This window comes from Diabrotica virgifera, chromosome 6, assembly GCF_917563875.1.
Source record: "Diabrotica virgifera virgifera chromosome 6, PGI_DIABVI_V3a".
Classification (NCBI taxonomy): domain Eukaryota; kingdom Metazoa; phylum Arthropoda; class Insecta; order Coleoptera; family Chrysomelidae; genus Diabrotica; species Diabrotica virgifera.
This window is the reverse complement of record NC_065448.1, coordinates 24,164,512-24,188,538: the sequence shown is the minus strand read 5'-3', so window position 1 is coordinate 24,188,538 and position 24,027 is coordinate 24,164,512. Positions and strand designations below refer to the sequence as shown.

The 24,027-nt window shown below is 32.6% G+C and overlaps 1 protein-coding gene across 8 annotated transcripts in view; it reads left to right on the top strand.

Moving 5' to 3' along the window:
* LOC114331221 (nucleolar complex protein 3 homolog) overlaps window positions 1-24,027 on the top strand; it is a 229,787-nt gene that overhangs the window by 166,180 nt on the left and 39,580 nt on the right. The gene's annotated exons all lie outside the window — the stretch shown is intronic.

Genomic DNA, 24,027 nt, shown 5'->3' with positions numbered 1-24,027 from the left:
TACATAATAAACATTTACTCCAATACAAATAATGCCATAACTCTTCCTTTCTTGAGCTCAACAATAGAAAACATACCTACAGAAAACTTAATTATACTAGGTGATCTGAACTCTCACCATCCCCTATGGGATAAATGTCCTACCAATAAGGGAGGAAAAAATATTTATGATTTTATTTTTGATAAAGAATTAATTATCCTAAATGATGGGTCAGCAACATTGTTTCAACCTCCTAATAATAATCTTAGCGCTGTAGATCTAGCCATAGCAAGTAATAATATGGCTCTATGTTCTACTTGGGGTGTCATACAAGATTGTGGAAATAGCAACCATTTCCCCACCTTTGTCATAATAAACAACTGTGAGTTTAACAAAAATGATAGCATCTATACACAAACATACAAAATGAGAAATATTAAAAGAGCAGACTGGTATACATTCCACACTGGGATGATAACAGGAATGCTTGATTTACCGGTAAACTCTAATTACAATGAGTTTTTGGAGGTAGTTAATCAAGTAGCAGATAACTCAATTCCCTATAAAAACTGTAGAACACAGGGTAAACCTTCAAATCCGTGGTGGGATGAAGAATGTTCACTTTGGATTAAAAGCCGCAAACAGGCAATTCAAAACTTTAAACAATCTGTTTCCTTAGAGAACTATATACACGCTAAACGTATAATCGCCCAAACTAAACGAAACCTCAGAATTAAAAAAAGAAATAAATTCATAAACTTCTGTGAATCATTAAATAAGGAATCTAACACTACCTATGTCTGGAATAAAGTTAAAAAATTCTCAAATAACAAAAATTACGGCCAGACATTTCATAACCCAGCAGATAACATTAAAACAGAAATTCTACAGAACATGTCTGCAGTTTTTATTGATCCAAATTTTGAGCTTGACGATATAAACGAGCAAGTTTCCCCTTTTACAATCTGGGAACTTAACAATGCTGTAAATAATAAAAAAAATTCGGCACCAGGTATGGACGACATTCCTTACCTTATGATAAAACATCTACCACTACAAGCTAAACATTTTCTGTTGAATATCTACAATAATTGTCTAAATGGTGACAACCTGCCTGAAGATTGGAAAAACCATAATGTTATAAATATCTTAAAGCCACACAAAAATCCACTCTTGGCCAGTAGTTTCAGACCAATAGTTTTATCCTCATGTGTGCTTAAAACATTAGAAATATTAATCAAGAATCGCCTAGATTGGTCCTTAGAACATAACTGTTCATTCACCAACCATCAGACAGGTTTTAGAAAAGGAAGAGGCACTGCTGACAACTTGACCATCCTTCATTCCACAATTGTGGAAGCCTTTGAATCCTCCCAATCGGTTTTGGCCATCTTTCTTGATATCAAAGCAGCATATGATAATGTCAATATATACAAACTTTATAGCAAACTAAAACTTCGAAATATTCCATCTGCAATAAATAATATTGTGTTCAAAATTTTACAGAACAGACTTTTATATTCAAGATCTAATGATGGTGACTTTTTGGGACCTTTCATGGCAACTAAGGGGCTACCTCAAGGTTCTCCCTTAAGTACCATTTTGTTTAATATTTATATAGCAGAATTGTTTTGTATTAGCAATAATGAAGTTAAAATATGTGGATATGCAGACGACTTGGTTTTGTATATTAAGGGATATGATATCCAAAGCATGGTAAGTAAAATAAACAAAGAATTGGAAAACACATTACACTGGCTTGCAGAACATGACTTGTCCTTATCCAAAGACAAATGTGAAGCTGTATGGTTCACAAAGGGTAGGCGAAGAGATAATCTAACAGAAATCAAAATCAACAACACAGCCATTCCTCTAAAAAATGAAGTGAAATTTCTAGGCATAATTTTTCATAAGCATCTATCATGGGACTTACATGTTGACAATATTATACTCAAGGCAAAGAAAAATATTAACATCCTACGTGCAATATGTAGAGTCTGGTGGGGAGCTGACCCACGAACACTCCTAATGGTTTTTAATGCCTTGATCAGATCTCACCTCGATTATGGTTCCTTCCTATTCAACCCAATATCACAAAAATGCAACAACAAACTCAATGCAGTATTTTTTGAGGGACTTAAGATATGTTTGGGGTGCATGAAGTCTACACCAAATTTGGCAATCTTGGCAGAGTCTGCCCAAATGGACCTAGAACATAGAAGATTATTGTTAGCCTCTAAATTTTTAAGTAAAATCATCATTATTCAGAATCATCCCATAATATTACTCCTAATTGAAATACGTAAAAGACTTATAAACAAACCTAATTTTTATACAAGGAATAATGTACCATACTTGGTTTCGGCATTAGAATATTTTTTTCCATATTTTAAAAAAATATACAAAAGCCCAAATTTTCCATGCTATGAATTAGACTATGATACACTAATGAATCCACTTCCAATTCTAAATTGTAATATCAAAAAATATGACCCGATGATTAAAGAAAAATTCCTTATGACTACTGAACAATATGGGAAAGACCATACCTTTATATATACTGATGCCTCAAAAAACAAAGAAAGGGTAGGTTTTGGGATATGCATCCCGAGTATTGAATATAATTTCTCCTCAAGACTTCCTGGAGCTCTAAGCATAAGCAAAGCAGAGAGTATAGCAATACATCAAGCGGTGGAAGTCGCAACTACAAAACATCTAAAGAAAGCTATAATATTTTCTGATTCGCTCAATGCAATAACCAATATTAAAACATGTAACATATCTGCTTCAGCAGATATAAGGGCCCTAAAAACAAAGAAACTTATATCTTCAGCCAATGAGAATGGTACCAAAATTCTCCTTTCCTGGATACCTGGACACTCTAATATATTTGGTAACACCCAGGCTGACATACTGGCAAAAATAGGAAGAGACCTGAATGTACCCATGGAAGTACAACTGAATTCCCAGGATGCCCTATCAGTCATCAGAGGAAAAATTACAAAAGAGTACCAAGAAAAATGGAAATCTTTAGTCCATAAGAAGACTTCGCAATACAAAACAATTCAAGACTTCTTTCCTACAAAACCTTGGTATTCAAATTTTCCATATAGAAATAGAAGACACACTACCACCATCATTAGAATGCGCACAGGCCATTGTTTAACAAAACAACATCTGTATAAAATGAATATAAAAGATAATCCTTTTTGTGAATGTGGTCGTCTCGAGGATCTAAACCACATCTTTTTTGAATGCCCGATTAATGTGATTCCTAATTTTGATATATACACAAAATTTATTTCCATGAACTTCAAAACACCGCTCTCTATATACAATATTCTAAGTTCCTTAACGGAAGAATCAGTCAATGTAATTATGCGTTTTCTTGCAATTAACCAAATAAGCTTATAAACTGCAATGCGTTTTCTAGCAATTAACAAAATAAGCTTACAAATTGCAAGGCTCAACTGTTTATATGTATCCGTGTTATATTATGTTGCTATTTGTCATTTAATTTATGTTTTAATTTTTAATCATACTTAACCTGACCCAATTAATCTCATTTAATTATAATCATCACACCTCATCAAAAGCTTCCTTACAAGAACATAGGCTGCGTTCACCAGAAATAATCGGTTTAAGTTTCAACTAAACAGCTATGTTGCAGCGCTTTAAAACTACGTTTAGTCTGGTGAATGGTATTTTTCCGTTTGACACTTTCATAGTTGGTTTTTTTGTGTTCCCACCTGTTCTATGTATGAACCTAACCTAAAACGAGATTTGTTGTTTTTGTTGATTTATTATACTTATCGTTCAACGATAAATTGGACGTATCTTAAACAAATTTAATTCAAAAATGGATAATATACTACCTTTATTGATGTTTGAGAATGAAATGAACAAGAAATAATTTTTGGTGCTGCTGGCTGTGCTGGACTTGGCAGAGCAGAACCATTGGATGACCCACCATAAATAAATAATAATTATCACGTAAATATGAATTATGTTGAAAATATTGTTCATTAATACACAGATTTACAATTTCGTGAGCATATACAATTATGTATCTCCTAAGTTTCAATTACTTTATAATTAAAACCATTGTAAAATGAATATTTTCAAATAATCGCGCCATTACAATATATTTCTTAAACACGTTCAATATTGAAGCGATACAAATACTACGTTCAATAAAATGGCGACCGCTTCGTCAATACGTTGAAGTTTAGCCTAAATTGACGTGACGTTCACCCGAAAAATCTTAAACAGTTTCAGAGCGCTGACGTAGCGCACTGGTCTGGTGAACGCACCCATAGTCAGCGATTTTGGTATGGCTTAGAGCCAGACTACTGGACTACGTCAAGATCGCTTATAAATCGTGCTGGTAATCGCCTTGCAGCGAAACCAAAAACAAAAAAGAAGAAGAAGAAGTAACCACACACAACACTTTTTTCTATGATCGTAACAAATATGGAACTCGACACAATTATGGATATCGCACACGCACGACACAAACAAATGTACAATACCTTCTCAACCACTACTTCGCAACTGACTCACGTGACACGTCGACGCACTTCTTTTATATCGATAAGGAAGGTTCTAGTCTAGACTCGAAGCGCATGGAAGATTCTATTGTTCTCAACAAAAATAATAGGGTGTTTCCGCTAAGAGATGGTGTTACTGTCTATCTCTCTCGCTTGTCTAGGCACGCGCTGCCTTTGAAATGACTTATAAATGTAGTGTAGTGTACGCATTTTAAAACTTCCGTAGAGCAATCGAGTGAAGTCTAAAAGCTCTAAAAAACATGATTCTTCTTTCTGTGACACATTGCGATCGCGGGCCGTATTGGTATGGCCCGGGGGCCGGATGCGGCCCGCGGGCCGTATCTTTGACATGACTGCTTTAGATAGCTACTAGGTGGGATTCTAAATTGTGGCTACTTTTCTATGAGGGTGAAGTCAAGACGTCATCACTAATTAGGTTAGGTTATAAAAACAGAAAGTTAGGTTATTTGCAAGATAAACATAAACGTGCCTCTCTCTCTTTTGTATGGATATAAATAATTTACAACAAAATTAGAATGGCTGTGGTAAGAACTTAATTAACCGCAAATATATATGTAAGTATATTATTTTTATAATCAACTTTTTAGAAGGGCACTTTAGCTAAAAGTAAAAAAAGCCACAAAAATGTCAAATTTGCTAAACATGGCCCCAAGAAACAAAAGCTTTCCAAAAAACCGAAACCAAAAGAAGTCCCCAAAATTCAGAAAACTAAGCCAGTCGAAGACAACTCAGAGGAAAGTGACCAAGGAGAGGATATGTTGCAGATGGTAGATGAAGATGACATTAGTTTTCTGAAAAATGCTATTGCTAACAGATCATATAATTTATTTAATAAGATAAAAGTTTCTAAGTAAGTAACAACTCAAGCTTAACTATGTTTTTGTCTCCTGTTCTTATTAGTTATATTCCTTTAGTATTCCTTTTTTCTATTTAGATAATCACATTGACCAAAAAATGGCCATTAGTGATTCATTAACATGTTACCTGCGGGACGATGTCTCTTTGGCCCCGTCAAAGTTTTCGTATATGGCAGAATCAATTTTTGTAAGACTTCAAATATGGCTCTACAACTACGAGGTCTAATAGACCTCGTCAGAAACTTTCTCATGTGGTGGTTCAGGCATATATGACCCTGAAGAGGTTGCAATGTATTTTTGAAAATTGTTTTGTTACAATAAATAAAAACTGCATATTTGTTATAGAAATTCATTGTAAAACTGTCGAACAATATTCCTTTCTCATAGTTACTATTCTCTGTTTCAAACGTTAGAATCAGTACAGTTGTATATTGCAAGTGGGTGTGCCATTCTGTGAATTATCATAAATAAATTCTCCTTTAGTATACCACAGCAGTGAACAGCCATAATCCTCTACAAGTACCTGCCTAACCCGGGAGTAGTCGCACTCACTTCTGTAACGTGAATAGTGGCGTGTTAGATTCTATCTCACAATACGAATTTAAATATGAATTTACAACCAATTTTTATTTTATAGTATTTTTATTTACTTGTTATGTTAGAACTATTATTTCTAACAATTATTAAAACTAATTGCAAAATTGCAAAATTTTTCTTCAAGTTATCGCGAAAAAGGATAAAATTTGAGATTCTATCTAACGGCACAACTACTTGCTGGTTAATACTCAGAGACATAGACAAGAACAGAAACCGTAGACAAGGCATACTGAGCAAAAAAGCGTAACATACGGGCAGTTGATTGATGGTCTATCTATCTCTTTTTACTAAGCAATACCGCTCATATCGGCTAGACCACACAAAATGGATATTGACCAATGGCGTCCTTGATATCGGCATTACACCTCGATTCACAGAGCGGCCCATAGCTATCCTAATCTACAGGTTATTACAGTAGAACCCCGTAAATCCGAACCCCGCGAATCCGAACTTTCGGCAAATCCAAACCAACGGAAAGTGAAAAAAATTTAAAAATTTAAGACAAAAACTTAAAAACATGTTTATTATACAGAGTAAAGCCAGAAAATTAGGCAATGTAGGATTACTAGGACTTTGACATTTAAAATTTCTTTAAAATAAATATACTTTAATATATAGGTTTATAAAGTGTTTATAAAGGTTAAACACAAACTTACTTTGGTTCTCTCGTAGTCAACTTGAGTCCAAAAATATTGTCCACACTCTTGCGAGAACGTTTGGCTACTCAAAATCACAATGAAAGCTTTGAACTACTAGTTAAGGCTAACTTTCGGATAATCCGAACTTTTCGGAATCCGAACAGGCTGTCCCCCCAATTAGTTCGGATTTGCGGGGTTCTGCTGTATATCTATGTTAATACTACCTTTCACAGCCTCTGTCATGAAGAGCAGCAACATTGTCAGAAAATTCTCATTTAGTTCGCATGGGGCTATCCCTGTACACTGAATAGCATGTTTGAAATATGCTATAGATCAGCGGTGCTCAAATGATCGATCGCAATTGCCAAAGTTTTTGAAGTCAATCACAATTCACGGAAAAAATACACATGGAAAATGTGGAGACTGTGCTAACTTATGGATAATATGAAGTTTCATTCACATCATGAAGTGCATTAACATCCAAGTAAAATTAAGATGAAAAACATCTTTAATTACAACTCTCTGTAGTTACAACGTTTTATCAAATAGAAATGTGAAATAAAGTTTTTTATTTTCAAATTTTTTTTACTAGCAGTCGATCGCTGGACTCTTGCAGTTTATGTGGTAGATCCCATGCAGTGTAAGTCTGAGCACCACTGCTATAGATAGTAATAAAAAATTCATAATTAAGTTCCATGAAAGTTTTGTAAGATTTTTATTGAAATAAAACTCAAAAATACTAACATTTGTAAAAAAAGTGAAATTCATGAATAATACATTGTCCATATTTGACCACGATAAGCTGACTGTCTTCTGTTCTCATCACAATGAGAGTGGCCACTGTTGTGTTTATCAATTTTTTAGCTTTTGGCGAGATTTTTGTGAGAAAGTTGATTAGTAGCCTTTTTAGTGTGAAAGAATAATTACTAACCCCTTAATGTTTTGACTCCCAAATTAGTTTAGTTAAAAAACTACTGAAGGGTATCTTAAAAATAACTTTGTTGTAGTTTATTATTCTGGGATGTTTGATAGTTTAAACATTTATTGTTGTTAAGGTGTAGTTTTCTTAAACCTTTTGTAAATGGATGCCGTTAAGACAATCAGAAGGAAAATACTAGCGTTGATTGAGGTATTGGAGAAGATATCTCATGTTACGAAAGAAAACGAAACCTCTGCTATATTCGCCTCATAGATGGCAGGCCAAAAGCCATCTAGTGAGCAGATATGTGAATCTCTAACCCTTAGAACTACAAAGAAATTTGTATAAAATTCTACTTGTATTATTTTTGGATTTGACCACAAAACGCTACAATCGACAGCGTTGCCATTTCTAAATGTTTTGGTAATATTCAGTATCCAAAATATTTATTAGTCCAAGCTGTATAGTCACCTCCGTTATGTAAATTATTCCTTTTCGATTATTTTGCACAAATTTACTCAAAAAGAGATCCTTATAACAAATCCACAGGGTACCGGGCGGTACCGCGGTCGGAAAATTGTTTAAAAATTTTTTTTAAACAAATTCACAAAAATATTTTTTTTCACTTCGAACAATTTTTTTTTAGATTCTTTGGGTCATTCTCAGCAAAAAAGGTCTCTTGTTATTTTTCTCTAAAATTGATTGTTGTTGAGTTATACGCGATTTAAAATTTGAAAAAGCTAAAATAACCATTTTCAAGGGTTAATAACTCGGTTAAAAGTAATCATTATGAAAGTCAGAAACTGACCAAATTACCCAAAGATTAAAGTCCCCTCTACAAGATCCTGAAGAAATGTTTGTCATTATTTCATTACTAAGATGTTATTTTTAATTATCAACAATGAGCTTTAAGCGTGTATTGAGGCGGCGCGGCCGTCAATGTGAGTGCGAGTGAGATGCTCCATTGGACGGCTGGAATGGTGCATCTCTTTCGCAATCACCATTGAAGGCCGTCTAATATGCGCTTAGCGCCCATTGTTAATAATTAAAAATGACAGCTTAGTAATAACATAATGACAAAAATTTCTTTATGATCTTGTAGAGGGGGTTTTAAACTTTGATTAGGTCACTTTCCGACTTTCATAATAATTATTAGAGAGCGGAATATATGCAAAGTGCATATAGATGCTATTTTCAGACAACAAACACAACATTGCATATTTAAGCTAAACACGATTTATTTTGCATATTTTAAAAATAAATTATATAAAAGTTTAAAATTTTCCTCTCTTAGTTGGAATTTTATAACTTCGATATGAACGAGCTCGTTATTTATCTATCTATGGCTCATTATTATCTATCTGGACTTTCCCATTACTACCTGAATTTAACAATTATGGGTGTTCCCAGAAAAATATTATTTTATTAGCGTAGCAAGTCGTAGGTACCTACCTGCTTTTAAGGGTCTAATATTTATTTTGTCAGTTTCCGGCCAACATTTGTTTAAAGTAAACGTTGTATCGTATTTAGTGTTTTTGAAGTGATTGGTATATATTAAATTTAAATATGTCTACCATTCAAAAAAGCGCTTGGATAAAGTGTTTTCCCGAGTTAAAGTTAAGTGGAGACAAAGTATTTTGCAAGGCCTGTTCCAAAATCGTAAGTTACATTCATTTTCACATTTCATTTTTTAAATATTGTCCTATAACATCAGTAGATGTAGAACGAACTTTTTCTGTGTCCAAACACGTTTTTAGTGATAGAAGGCAAAAGTTGCTAGTTGAAAATTTTGAAAAATATTTGATTATAAATTCATACTATAATTTAGATTCTTAATTTAATTATAATATCAGTTTTTGTGTCATTTCATTTGTTTTTATGTGAAAAATAAATATGTATTAAACATAGATGTAGGTTGAATTTTTTAAACATAAATGTTTATATTTAATATATTGTTTTATTTTTGAGTATTTTTAATATGCATTTGCATATTTAGACAAATTTAGAAAAAATACCTGCATATTTGTAGTTAAAGTAATGCATATATATGCGCATATTTTGGTAATGTTGTGTTACATATATTCCGCTCTCTAATAATTATATTTAACCGAGTTATTAAACATTGAAAATGGCCATTTTCGCATTTTTCAAATTTTAAATCGCGGATAACTCGACAACAATCAATTTTAGAGAAAAATCACAAGTTACTAGGTCTGGATCCCGCGTACCAAAAAAGTTGATTAATAGCAAGCTGAAAATGTGTGAATAGCTTAACGGTGTCTAGACGGACAAACTTTGATGTATGGGAACATTGGAACAGGAGAAGTTTTAATAGTGGTTCAGGTTAAAGATTTGGACCGTCAGGCTACGAAAACTGTATTTTGTCGGATAGAACTTTCAATTGATTTGTTACGTTTTCATTGAACTCTAATGCAAAAATCAGACTGCTATTTATCACCAACGTAATTCCTGTTATTTGACATATTCTACGTGTCGGACTTAAAATGCCCAGTTGGTGATAAATAGCAGTCTGATATTTGCATGAGAGTTTAATAAAAGGGTAACAAATCAATTGGAAGTTCTGTCCGACAAAATAGATGGGATGTTTTCGTAGTCTAACGCTCCAAATTTTTAACCTGTTCCACGATTAAAACTTCCCCTGTTCCAGTGTTCCCATGCATCAAAGTTTGTCCGACTAGACACTCTTAAGCTATGATCAAATTTCAGCTTGCTATTAATCAACTTTTTTTTGGTACGCGGGATCCAAAACTATACCTTTTTTGCTCAGAATGGCCCAAATGATCTAAAAAATTATTTTTGTGAATTTGTTTAACAAAAATTATTGTTTAAACAATTTTTCGATTATGGTACCGTCTCTCACCCTGTGGATTTGTTATAAGGACCTCTTTTTGAGTAAGTTTGTGCAAAAATTTCGAATTGGAATAATTTACCTAACGGGGGCGACAATACAAACTCGACTATGTCCTAGCAAACATCTTTCTTAAATACCGTTATATGAAGGGTAGTGGTCCTGGCTGGTGATTTATTGCCGGGCTGAGGTTCGCTTTAGAATTAAAATAAAACCAGATGTGCAAAAGACTTTGCTTTGGAAATATTTACCTATACAATATGTACTATATTTTCACAATAATGGATTTAAACTTAGATTATAGAAACGAATCTTCTTCTTTTTGTGCCTATTCGTTTAGAATATTGACGATCATTCTGGCTCTAATGATTTTATTAACTGATGCTTTAAATAGATTAGTTGTTGTGGAGAACCATTTCCTCAGGTTCTTTAACCATGATATTCTTCTTCTTCCAATTTCTCGTTTCCGAATACTTTGCCTTGAAGTATTACCGTCAGTAATCTGTATTTGGTGCCGTTTCTCATTATGTGTTATACTAACTTTCGAACTTTTTAACGATATATACTAACTTTCTCCTTTTAATGGTGTACATCACCTCTCTTTCTTTTCCCATTCTTCGTAATACGGTCTCGTTGGTTATCTTGTCCGTACATGATATCCTTATGATTCGTCTGTATAGTCACATCTCGAAGGTTTCAAGTTTTTTCTCCATCGCTTTAGTGAGTGTCCAGGATTCAACTCAGTAGTATAATATTAAAAAGATATAACATCGTAGGAGCCTTACTTTTATCTCCAGTTTAAGGTTGTGGATTTTAAAGAGTTTTGCCATGTTATTTAATGCATTCCGAGCCTTCTCTATTTTACATTTTATTTCTTGTGAGTGGTCCCATTGTTCGTTTACTATTGTTCCAAGATATGTATACTATACTGTATACTGGTATATTAACTCAGTCCCCTGGTGTATTCTTGATAACCAGTTGGGCGCCTCTAATTTTATTTTTGCTGATGACCATAAATTTAGTTTTTGATATATTTTCTTGTAGTCCAAAAATCTTTTACTTATACGCCAGGGAAATAAGGCAAAAATATGCCATGTTCGGAACACTTGAGCAGCCAGGTTACAAATGGTTTTTTTGGGTACTATATACTATACATATACCCAGGGCCGCGCCGTCCACGTGTGCAATGTGTGCGGCGCACACAGGCGCCAGCAATTAAGGGGCGCCACTAGAGTTGGTACAAAAATTTTACGCAGGTCACAACAACACTTACCCATTTACCGACCTTGCCACTCCGTATATCTCAACTTCAAAGGAAAGTAGGCCTTTGAAGTTTGCCTACATTACGTATTGATGTATACAATCTGCATAAACAAGAAAAATCCTAATTATTAACTATTTTTTACGGGAAATAAGCCACAATTTTACTAAAAAATATATTTTATTAATATTTTATTTTATTATTTTTTTAGTAAAATTTTGGCTTATTTACCATCAAAAATAGTTAATTACAAAAATGCCACAAGAAAATAGTTTCAGAACAACATTAAGAAAAATCCTGTAAAGACATGCAGCCACCGGTCCAGCAGAATTTATGCTTTAAAGCCATTGTACAACAATTTGACAGAAATAATGATGCTTTATGTGATATAACACATTCGGATTTTGATCTTGATTCAAAATATCAAGCTAGATGTTTAGGAGATAAAATACCAACATTTACATTTATATGCTCAGTCCACATTTATGGTATGAAGTTCTGATGAAAGTTAACTTCGTCAGCAAAAGTTTACGATCAAAAACAATGAATATGCTAAATGCTTTAGAAGAGTTAAGGGCGTAGGTAAAATTTCGCTCCAATGTGTTTTAAATTCATTAATTTTTTTCAAATCCTGAGAAAACTAATAGGTATTTTTGAAAAATTTAAACCCAGAATGAAAGATTGCATTATTACCAAGGGCCGAAAGTCCCTAAAAACTTATATGATGTTTATTTGTTTATTTTAATAAACGTCATAGAAGTGATTTTTAGTTTTAAATATCTCATTCAAATGAAACATTTCGGTTATTCTAATGGACTTTCGGCCCTCGGTAATAATGTAATCTTTCACTCAGCGTTTAAATTTTTCAAGAATACTTATTAGTTTTCTCAGGATTCGAAAAAAATTGTTAATTCATTTAAAACACATTGATGCGAAATTTTACGTCTACGCCCTTAAAACAATTCTCGCTCTAGTTTCGAATAGATAGCAAATTTAATGATGTTATTACTACAGCCAATGAAACTGTAGAGAAACTGGATGCGGAGCCATGGTACAATAACTTTCCCAAGCTTAATTGAAGCTTTATTGTACCATGATGCGGAGCCCAGTTTTCAACCAGCCACACAGTTACGGAGTCGGAATAAAAGCAGGCTGTTCGCTTACGAACGTAAAAACAGACGAACAGATGTTGGATCCTAAAATGTCATACAAAGTTCATTTCTTTTATTGTGTTCTCGACCAAGCATTAATTTCAGCAAATGAAAGATTTTCCATATTGGAGAATCATGTTGATTCTTTCAATTTTCTATATAATTTAAACGACATTACAGAAAACTCACAATTAAAACTTGTTATTAATAAATTATTGCAAAAATAACGGTTTATAATACGTTCACTCACGGTTTTTGCTATAAATTTTAAAAAACCACTTGGATTGACATGAAATTTGGCATACACTAGGCTAACATGTCAGATAAAACAAGCGATTTTGTGTCGATGTCTGCTTTTACCCTGGGGGTGAGTGTCACGCCTTTTCGGGGGTGAAAAAAGAAACCTTTTAAATAAGTCCGGAAGTGGTTAAACTGATTAATTTTAAGCAACTTTTGTTCCATACAGTTTTTTTGACCAAGTCAATACTTTTGGAGTTATTTGTTTTTTTGTTGAAAAATGAACATATTCACTCACAAATAACTCGAAAAGTATTGAATTAGTGAAAAAACTGTATAGAACAAACGTTGCTTAGAATTTATCAGTTTATCCAATTCCGGACTATTTTAAAGGTGTCTTCTTTCACCCCCGAAACGGGACGAAACACACCCCCAGCGTAAAAGCACACATCGGCACAATATCATTTGTTTTGTTTGACATGTTAGCTACGTGCATGCCAAATTTCATGTCATTCCAAGTGGTTTTTTAGATGACTCCTAGTAGAGCAAAAACCGTGAGTAAACGTACTATAAACCGTTATTTTTGCAATAATTTATTAATAACAAAGTCGGAACCTGGTTTAAGCTATCACGACTAATGACAAGCGATTTAGCGTATATGATTCAATAAAATTGTGTTTTGACTGGGAAAGTTCTGATTTATTTCATTATATATGGCTTTTGGGCTGCTGAATCCGAATATGAGGTTTGCGGACAAAATTTCTGGCAGGAACATTGAAAAAATCGCGAAAAATGCGAAAAATTTCAGCTTTTTCCGCTTTTTTGCTCAAATCTCGAAAACTATTAACTTAGTAAATGGTCTGTTAACAGAAATTAAAGTACTTAAAATTATCTACAAACATCACTAATTACTTTTTTTTTAGACGAACTGTTCGGTCTAAAGTATAAGTTGAAAATTGCCAATTTTTAACGGTCTCGGCAAAACCCACTTTTTACATTCCAAAACTTTATTTTTTATTAGAATGCTGCCATTTGATAAATTTCTCCTAGTTTTCTGTACAAAGTAGTTGGTACAGTAGTGGTTAGTACACTGTAGTTTTCTGTGCACCTGAGATTTATGAAAGTCAGAGAGCTGTTCAACTAATAAATTTTGAAAGGACAAAACCTCAAGCTTTATCAGAAATCAAGATCCGAAGTGAATTTCGACACCAACTGAAACTGTGACTCCATCTGTGCCTGATCTTCTGGGCTCTAAGGTAAGGGAAAAGCAGAGATATTCTCGGTATTTTCGGATGGAATGGATTCATGGAAGCTATGAGAAGAGATATACCATATTCATATTATGAACTAACATTTATTATTTTTACAGAAAACTAGGAGCAATTTACCAAATGACAATATTCTAATAAAAACTAAAGTTTTGGAATGTAAAAAGTGGGTTTTGCCGAGACCGTTAAAAATTGGCAATTTTCAACTTGGCAAATCGCGGCGAACTAAAAGTGCCACGGGACCCCCTATGTTGCGACTAGACTAAATGCCGTTGTTATTTCAATCAACGTCAATATCCAATACGTAGGTATAAATTTATTAAATGTAAACCACGTACAGTACTTTTATTTTTTACTCCTTTTAAACTCCTTTGTATAATATTATATTTCAATCAAGGATGGCACCTAAAAACATTTTATTTAAAATACACGCTAATTATCCAGGTACAGTAAATTGGACTAAAGTTTAATGGCAATAAAGTTTAATATATTCTTCTAAAAGCTTTACAATAATATCACTTAGGTCTGGATCCCGCGTATGAAAAAAAAGTTGATTAATAGCAAGCTGAAAATTTGTTAATAGCTTAAGAGTGTCTAGTCGGACAAACTTTGATATATGGGAACACTGGAACAGAGGAAGTTTTAATTGTGAAACAGGTTAAAAATTTGGAACAGTCATACCACGAAAACGGCACATGTATTTTGTCCGAGAGAACAGACTTAAACTCTCCGAACAGAGATTAAACTCTCATGCAAAAATCAGACTGCTATTTATCACCAATATGGGCGTTTTAATGAGTAGAACATATAGAATATGTCAAATGAGAGGAATTATGACAGGTGATAAATAGCAGTCTGATTTTTGCATGAGAGTTTAATCTCTGTTCGGAGAGTTTAAGTCTGTTCTGTCGGACAAAATATATGTGCCGTTTTCGTGGTCTGACCGTTCCAAATTTGTAACCTGTTCCACAATTAAAACTGCCCCTGTTACAGTGTTTCCATATATCAAAGATTATCCGACTAGACACCCTTAAGCTTTTAACAAATTTTCAGCTTGCTATTAATAATCTTTTTTTTCATACGCGGGATCCAGACCTAACTGTGAATGTATCGGAAACAGGTGTTTGTCCAACGTTCATGTTTTTTATGCGTATTTTGTTTCTATTGTTAATTTAACCTTGCCCTTCTTAAAAATAACGTTAACTAAAAATTGAAAAACTGAACTAAATTAATTAACAGATACATAATATGTTAATTAGAAACGGTGTCCCAACCGTCTTTATTGTCAAAGCCTTATATAAAATATGCCCTTAAATAAAGGTAGATATGACGACATATAACAAGAAAAGCCTTCTATAAGTGTAATGCAAAGCAACTAATAATAATTATTGTGGGCATATTATGTTTCGAAATTCGTTAAGAATTACAAGAAATATTTATTTATACAATATGTATTCTAATTCAATCAAGGATTTAAATGAATATACTCTTGAATAAAACGATAAACACAAAGTTGGAATCCGATCAATTCATGTAATACAATACATAGGTATTGAAAAAAATCAAATGACAGTAGTTACATTATATCAAACTACAAAAAAGTTGTTTCAAACAACGTAAATACCACCGTTCATTGAAATATTATATTTCAGACCTATAAATATTTACAAAGAAAGAATCATTTAAATTTTATGACTAACTAGAAATTTCTTAGATGTGGCAACAGAGCTGGTGTGTAAAAAGGCTGGCTGAGTCTCTTTCCTTGTCTAAGGTGTAACGGTAAACGAAATAAAACAGGAAACTACAGGCTAACAGTATAGTTTGCGATGAATCCACTGGGGCAGTACCTACCGAAGAATCTATTTTTCAATAATTTTCCAGTTTGTAAGAGACAGAAGATCGTATTCGCGTTTTTGAAAGAAGGATAGAGATACTCGGTGAATGTCGGTGATAGAATGCCTCAATTTTTAGTGAAGCATGAGAGATCTTCCCATATCAATATTTCAATCAACGATACTAGGCTTATTTGACTTATGAAGTTATTACACTGCGGTTATTCACACTTTTTAATCAACTAATCATGCTTTCTAGTATGACCAAGACTGAGCCACGTTATTATTAATTCTTGGCTCCTTGAGGTGGGTAACACATTCAGATGAATAGGAATTCAGATGAAAAATAAAAAATTGGAAAATCTGTTTTTTGGTCTAACACATTTCTTTAGGTGTTGCCTTCATTGTGGAATAATGTCATATAATTTAGTTATCGTAGAATCTGCATAGTGCACCTGGTTGTTATTACCATTTCTGGTTTTGGCTCTCTTAGCATTAGCAAGAGTGCCACAAGGCAATTTGCGTTACGCTGTGGTCTAGAGTAGATGTGTGATAACGTCAGTCTAAATCGCAAATTGCCTAAGTCACAAATGGCAAATTTTACAGGAGAGACAAAAAAGTGTGGAGTTTGCCTATGTCCTATGAGGAAAATAACTTTCGTTTAGCGAAATTGCCGCGAAATAAAATAATAATTGCGCTTGTGGGAATTGTCAGGTGGTAGCTTTTACCGTCTACTACTAGATGAAACCAAAAAACAATTTTCGCAAAAAATGGACTTAGGCAATTTGCGATTTAGACTGACGATAAGTACCATTCCCTTTTAAATAGTGCCCTAACATGTCGCACCTCCTCTCAAATAGTGTCACAACTCAAAAAAAAAAAAATTAATAAAAACTGTTTTATTTCACTAACAGTTTAACAAAACTACAAAATCTTATCTCAAATAGTGTTACTAGTTAGGGTAGGTGGGGGCAAAAGTACGCACGGGGCAAAAGTATGCACTTACATTTTTCAGTAACTTCTTATATGTTGGCGACAACATCTTGTGGCATATGTTTGTACTACTCAGTAGCATTGGATGAGAAACTTTGGCGCAATCAGGGCGAACACAACAACAAAAATGAGATAAAAATTATTTTTGTACCTTTTGATCTAATTTTTCTTAAAAATTGATTGATTCTAATTCTTAATCTTTCAAACTCAGATTATTATTGGTTAGGCATGTTGAAAGTTTATTGTTAGAAGTCTTCTTCTACATGACAGTTTGAAGTTCATATGTGCATAGTTTCATATTGAGGTTAGATATATTATTGGTTGCCGGATGAGGCAAAAGTACTCACACAAATGGGGCAAAGGTACGCACTGCGAACGTTGAAATGTGGCAAACGTTCGCAGTGCGTACCTTTGCCCCCAGTGAGGTAGACTTGGCAAATGCATGTTTCAAGTCAATCTTCAAAGTGAATATCAAATTGAGCTTGATATTCTATCAGCTAATTTTGTCTTAATTGCAAAATGTCTCAAATCCGCAAAAGTACGCACATGCGTACTTTTGCCCCATTGGGTGGGGCAAAGGTACGCATTTACATTTTTTTTTCAAAAAGTTATCAACACTACAAAAATAATATTGAAGAATTTCCATTTGCCTAATATGATTACAAAATGTATCAATTTCACTTTCATCTATACCCTGTGCCAATTCAAGCATTAGGAGATTCACTAGAGATGAAAATTTAGAAAATGCGTACCTTTGCCCCCACCTACCCTATAGTTCAAGTATTTGTCATCAGATGACACTAGAGTCATTATACGATTAACCAAAATCAATGGTGCACCGAACATAAACACAGTCACATATCGACTTGTGCAAGGCATTTGTCCATCTAAGATGTGTATAAAGCGTCGTTTTCACGTTAAGACAGTATATGTGATTACTTTATTCAAAACAATCTGTGTATGTGCTCAAGAAAAGTGAAACGTTTATCACGTATTTTTCTTTCTTTTTGCAGTATTTTTTGTTTAATGTTATTGCTTGTATTTAAAGTTACATCATTTAAAAGTATAAGTCTGTTAACCAAATAATAATAATGATATTATATTCTGTACTGCAAGAGCCACTTTTGAGAAATAATGTTTCATAAACTTTTCGTTATTTTTGGTGAAAAAAAACATTGATGGTGAATACTACTATGATTTTCATAAAGCTAATCTTCCTTGCATTTATCAATACTTAGAAGCAATTGATTGGGACAGTCTTATAAGTGATAAAGAACTTTCCGAGATGATAGGTACTTTCTATGATATTCTTTACTGTGTGCTTAATATGTATGTTCCATTGAAAAAAGTTTGTACAAAGAAATTTCCTGGTTGGTATTCTAGTGAACTTACACAATTAATACGTGACAAAAAGACTGCCCATTTAATTTACAAGAGTAACAGGTCTCCTGAGAATTATGCAGGTTTTAGTCGACTTAGAGCTCAGTGCAAAATTTTATCAAAAAATTGTTATGCTAATTATATACATTCAACTGAGATTTCGATCCAAGCTAATCCAAAAAATTTTTGGAAATTAGATAGATAGATAGATATCTTTATTTCAAAATAGGTAACCTAATATACAAATTTAACTTAAATACATTTTTTTACATATAAAACGAATTAAAATACAATACAATGATTCACAATAAAAAAATTCAATAAAAAAAATAAAAAATGTAATAATAAATTAAAAAATAATAACAAATTATAATCAAAATTAATAACGAATTATAATCAAATTAACAAGTTCCCCAACCAATAAAAGTCAATAAAAATAAACAAAAATATTGTGCACGTTCACCGCCAATTCAAATACATACTACTTTAAATTTTTAAGGAAAACCTTTAATTTATCTTTAAAACTTTTAACTGTCCTACAGTCTTTTAATTCATTAGGCAATTCATTAAATTCTCTGAAACCTCTAAATATTAATGAATTCATTGAGCTGCTATAATTCATTTTAGAAAAGTATATGTTATTTTTATTTCGAGTATCGTGTATGTGTGTATTAGGAAAATTAATAAATTGCTGAAAATAATCGGGAGCTATATTGTTTTTAATTTTATAAACAAAAATCAATGCAAAATATTGAAACCTTTGATATACCGAAAACCAGTTCAATGTATTCAGCATTAAATTTATTGGTGTCCATCGACCCATTCTTAATATTATACGCATGCCACGATTTTGTAATTTTTGAAGTTGCCCCATTTTATTTAGGTTGAACAAATATAAGACTGATGCACAATAATCAAAATGTGGTTGGATTATTGAATTATATACAGTAAGTCTAGTTTCTAAAGATAAATTTTTTGCTATTCTTGTAAAAAAGAATAATTTCTTGCTGATTTTTTTGTGTATATAAACAAAATGATCTTCCAATGAAAGAGTGTTATCAAGTTGAAATCCTAAGTATTTAATAGTTGTTGTTATTTCAATCTTTTCACCATTTATGGATAAATTAATGCTATTTATATTGATTTTGTTATACTTATATCTACTGGTTACAATTAGAGCTTTTGTCTTTGATACATTTAATTTTAACTTGTTTAATGTTAAATAATTATAAACAGCCTCTAGAATTGAATTCATTTTTGCCACTGCATTTTCCAAGCACACATCACTACAAGCTATTAACGTATCGTCAGCAAAAAGATTGACAAACTCACAATCCACAAACAGATCTATATCATTCAAGTAGAGAATAAAAAGTAATGGCCCCAGGACACTGCCCTGAGGTACACCTAGATCAATGTTAAGTTCATCTGACATACAATTATTGAATTTAACCTTCTGATTGCGATTTGATAGATAATTATTCAGCCAGTCAAAAACTCCACCCCTAATGCCATACTGCCACAATTTTGCCAGTAAAATATTACGGTCTATGGTCTCAAACGCCCTCTTAAGGTCTAAGAATACAGATACTACATATTTGTTTTGATCCAATTCAGTTTTAAATTTACTAATTGTCAATTGAAGTGCCGAATCACAAGAGTGTTGCTTTCTGAAACCAGATTGATTACTTATCAAAATAGCATTTGTTTTAACATGTTCAATAATTTGATCATACACAACAAGCTCAATCAATTTTTCAATTGGGGGTAGTGTATTGATGGGTCTGAATTCTTCAGCTTTCACTGTATTATTGATTTTTTGAATTGGTACAATTGTACTAACTTTAAGTTGATTCGGAATTTTACCAGTAGACAGACTAGTATTTATTAAATTTAGTATAATATGCCCAATTGTTTCAAAAATGTCTTTGAGAATTTTAGCGTTTAATATATCATGAACTGAGCATTTACTGTCTAATTTATTAACATACATACATAATTCGTTTAAAGATACTAATTTAAATTTATTTATTGGTAGGTATAAGTTACTATTTTTATTACACCAGGTTTGCCTCAAATCCAAAGCTCCAACAATATTGTTGATACTTGAAACAAAGTAACTGTTGAACTGGTTAGCGATTTCTTTGCTATCTTGACATGTTGAATACATACCTGTTTCAAATCTAACATATTGAGGTGAACCCTTGGATTTAATGTTCACTAAATTTTTTAATGTTCTCCACATTTCTTTGGGGTTGTGTCTAAATCTATCTATTTTATTAAAATAATAAAGATTTTTTTTAGTTTTTAACAAATTAACAACTTCATTACGATATCTTTTAAAATTACTCCACAACTCCTGTTTAAACGGTTCAAGTGCTGTTTTAAAAGTTCTATAAGCATTATCACGTAATTTTATAAGAGAGTAAACTTCGTTATCAAACCAAGGTAGCTTTAAGTTAAACCGGCAGATTTGAATAGGTGCTGTTTTATTGATTTCAATCTCACAATTTAAAAATAACTCATTAAAAATCGAGTCAACATCAACAGAATTCAAATTCCAATTATAATACATTAAATTAGTTTGAATTGTCAAAATATTACTCTGACTTAAATTTCTAAATTTCTTAACATTATAATGCTCTGTACTTTTAGTATTTCTTAGATTAACAGAAATAATGGAGTGGTCAGTTAATTTTGGAGTTTCATGAACATTTACTATGATATTATTAGTATTTGACAGGACATAATCTACCAGTGTTTTAGATACATTTGTCACTCTAGTAGGTTCTGTAACTAATTGGCAAATACCGTAGCTCAACATTTGATTATTTATTTTTTTGACATAAAAAGTTCTTGACAATTGATCTAAATTGAAATCGCCCACTAAAATGAAAGAGTGGTTCGTTGAAACAATAAAATCAAAAATATTATCCAGTTCTTCCATAAACCTAGCATCTGATGATGAAGGCGAATGATATATGCAACCTATGTACCAAGTTGATGTTAAAAAATTAACTTTTAAAATTACACACCAATAATTTTTGTCAAGGACATACTTTCTTACAACAGAACATCTATAGTCACTTTTAACATATACTAACACTCCACCAGTATACCTACTTGATGAATCACAACGAACACACATATAGTTTTCAATTCTTATTTCATTATCTTCTATGTCCTTGGTGGTCCTGGTCTCGCTTAATAAAATAACCTTCGGATTAAAACATAACAGACTTTCCCTAATTAGATCTAAATTTTGCAAAACACTTTGAGCATTTATATATATAACATCTGTATTAAGTTGTATATCAGGTGCAATTTTTAGTTTTTTTGATTATTTATATTATTTTTGTTGACAATCGTGCTTCACATTCTTCACAGTAATACTTCAATAATCTGGTTCCCTTAAGATCAATAACTTTTAATTCACTAGCAGTAAGATTCGAACAATCCCTGTGTGTAGCCCTCTGGCAGCTGTCACATGTTATATATGGTCTGCTATTTATAATTTTACAAACAACACACTCCATAATAATCGTCAAATTAAAAATTAAAGAATTAGGAAAGTAGTAGGCACGCCACTGGTAATTATTCCAAAACAGACGGAGCTTATCCTTAATTGATTTTTAATGGTAATTGCTTTTGAGCCAAAAAAACCAAAAAGAGAACTGCAAAACTGCACTAATTTTCACAGATTTCTTAGATTAGAACACTTCAACTTCAAAAACACAACTTTAGGCAGAAACTGCAGACCTTTCTCACCATGTAGGTATAATTTGTAAACAGAAAGAAAGAAAATAATAGTATGCCTGTCTCAATGTCACTAAACAATACACTAGCCTCTAATGGCAACGATATTGCAAATTTATTTGCTAGCCATTTCTCTTCAGTTTTTAGTAATAAAACTCTTAAGCATAATGACAATTTAATACAGTCTAAGGTCTGTGTATCTTCTTATATCATACCAATTTCAAAAATATACGAAAAACTTTCAACTCTTAATGTCAATAAGGGACCTGGGCCAGATGGTATTTCTCCCATTTTTCTTAAACGATTCTCTTTTATTCTGTCTCGGCCGCTTTATCATATTTTTAATAAATCCCTTCAGTTGGAGGAATTTCCTGACTTTTGGAAACTATCCTATGTCACTCCAATTTACAAAGCAGGTAATAAAGCTGACATAACGAATTATCGTCCTATTTCTATTCTCGGCACAATTCCCAAGGTATTTGAGAGTATTGTTACTGATTACCTTAATTATGACTGCTCTTGGATACTAAATTCTCAACAGTTCGGATTTTCTTGTGGTAAATCAGCAGAACTTAGTTTGTTGCTTTATGTTGATACCTTGTCTGAAGCTTTGGAGAGGGGGTTGCAGATTGATTCAGTGTATACTGACTTCTCCAAGGCTTTTGATAGGGTAAACCATGATCTTTTGTTACATAAGCTCAAATTATATGGCATAGAAGGTTCTGTGTTGAAGTGGTTGGGCAGTTACCTAACAAATAGAACACAGCAGGTTAGGGTTAATCATCATTACTCCAACACTTTTCTAGTAACCTCTGGTGTACCTCAGGGCTCTCATTTGGGTCCACTTTTGTTTAACCTGTATATTAACGACATCGTCACCTGCTTCTCTAACACTTCTGCTCTCTTATTCGCTGATGATCTTAAATGTTATCAAATCATTAATAATCAAGATGATGCAATATCATTGCAATCAGATTTAGATAATTTAGCCAACTGGTGTCTTGATAATGGGATGGATTTGAATGTCAACAAGTGTCACATTATCCGGTTTTGTCGGAATCATCATTTATCAGTATTTAATTATACCATAAATGATCAATTATTGGATACGGTAGACTCAATTAAAGATTTAGGTGTTGTTCTTGATTCCTCTCTGAGCTTTAACCATCACATCAACAATATTACTCAAAGATCCATGAAAATGCTTGGCTTTGTTAAAAGGACAACTCGTGATTTCACGAACGTGTTCACTATTAAAATGCTCTATTGTTCTTTAGTCAGGACGCACCTTGACTACTGTTCTCCAGTTTGGTCCCCACATTATTTACACCTCAAGAACAAACTTGATAGTGTTCAACATAATTTTCTTAGATATATTGGGTTCAAAAAACACATCAATTATAATTATACAGATATGGAACGATTTTTGAATATCTCTTCTCTGGATGTCCGTAGGAAGCGTAAAGATCTCACAGTATTGTTTAATATTATCAATGGCATATATTACTGCCCTGAACTCCTTGCTAAAATATTGTTGTTTGTTCCACCACGATCAACAAGACAAATTCAAACCTTTCATATTTCTTTTCATAGATATAATTACTCATATTTTACTTTTGTTCCTAGAACACTAATACTTGCTAACTCCCTAGATGACCTTTTACTTTTTGGTAACTCTGTTGATGTTTTTAAGAACCATTTAACCAAATTAAATATTTA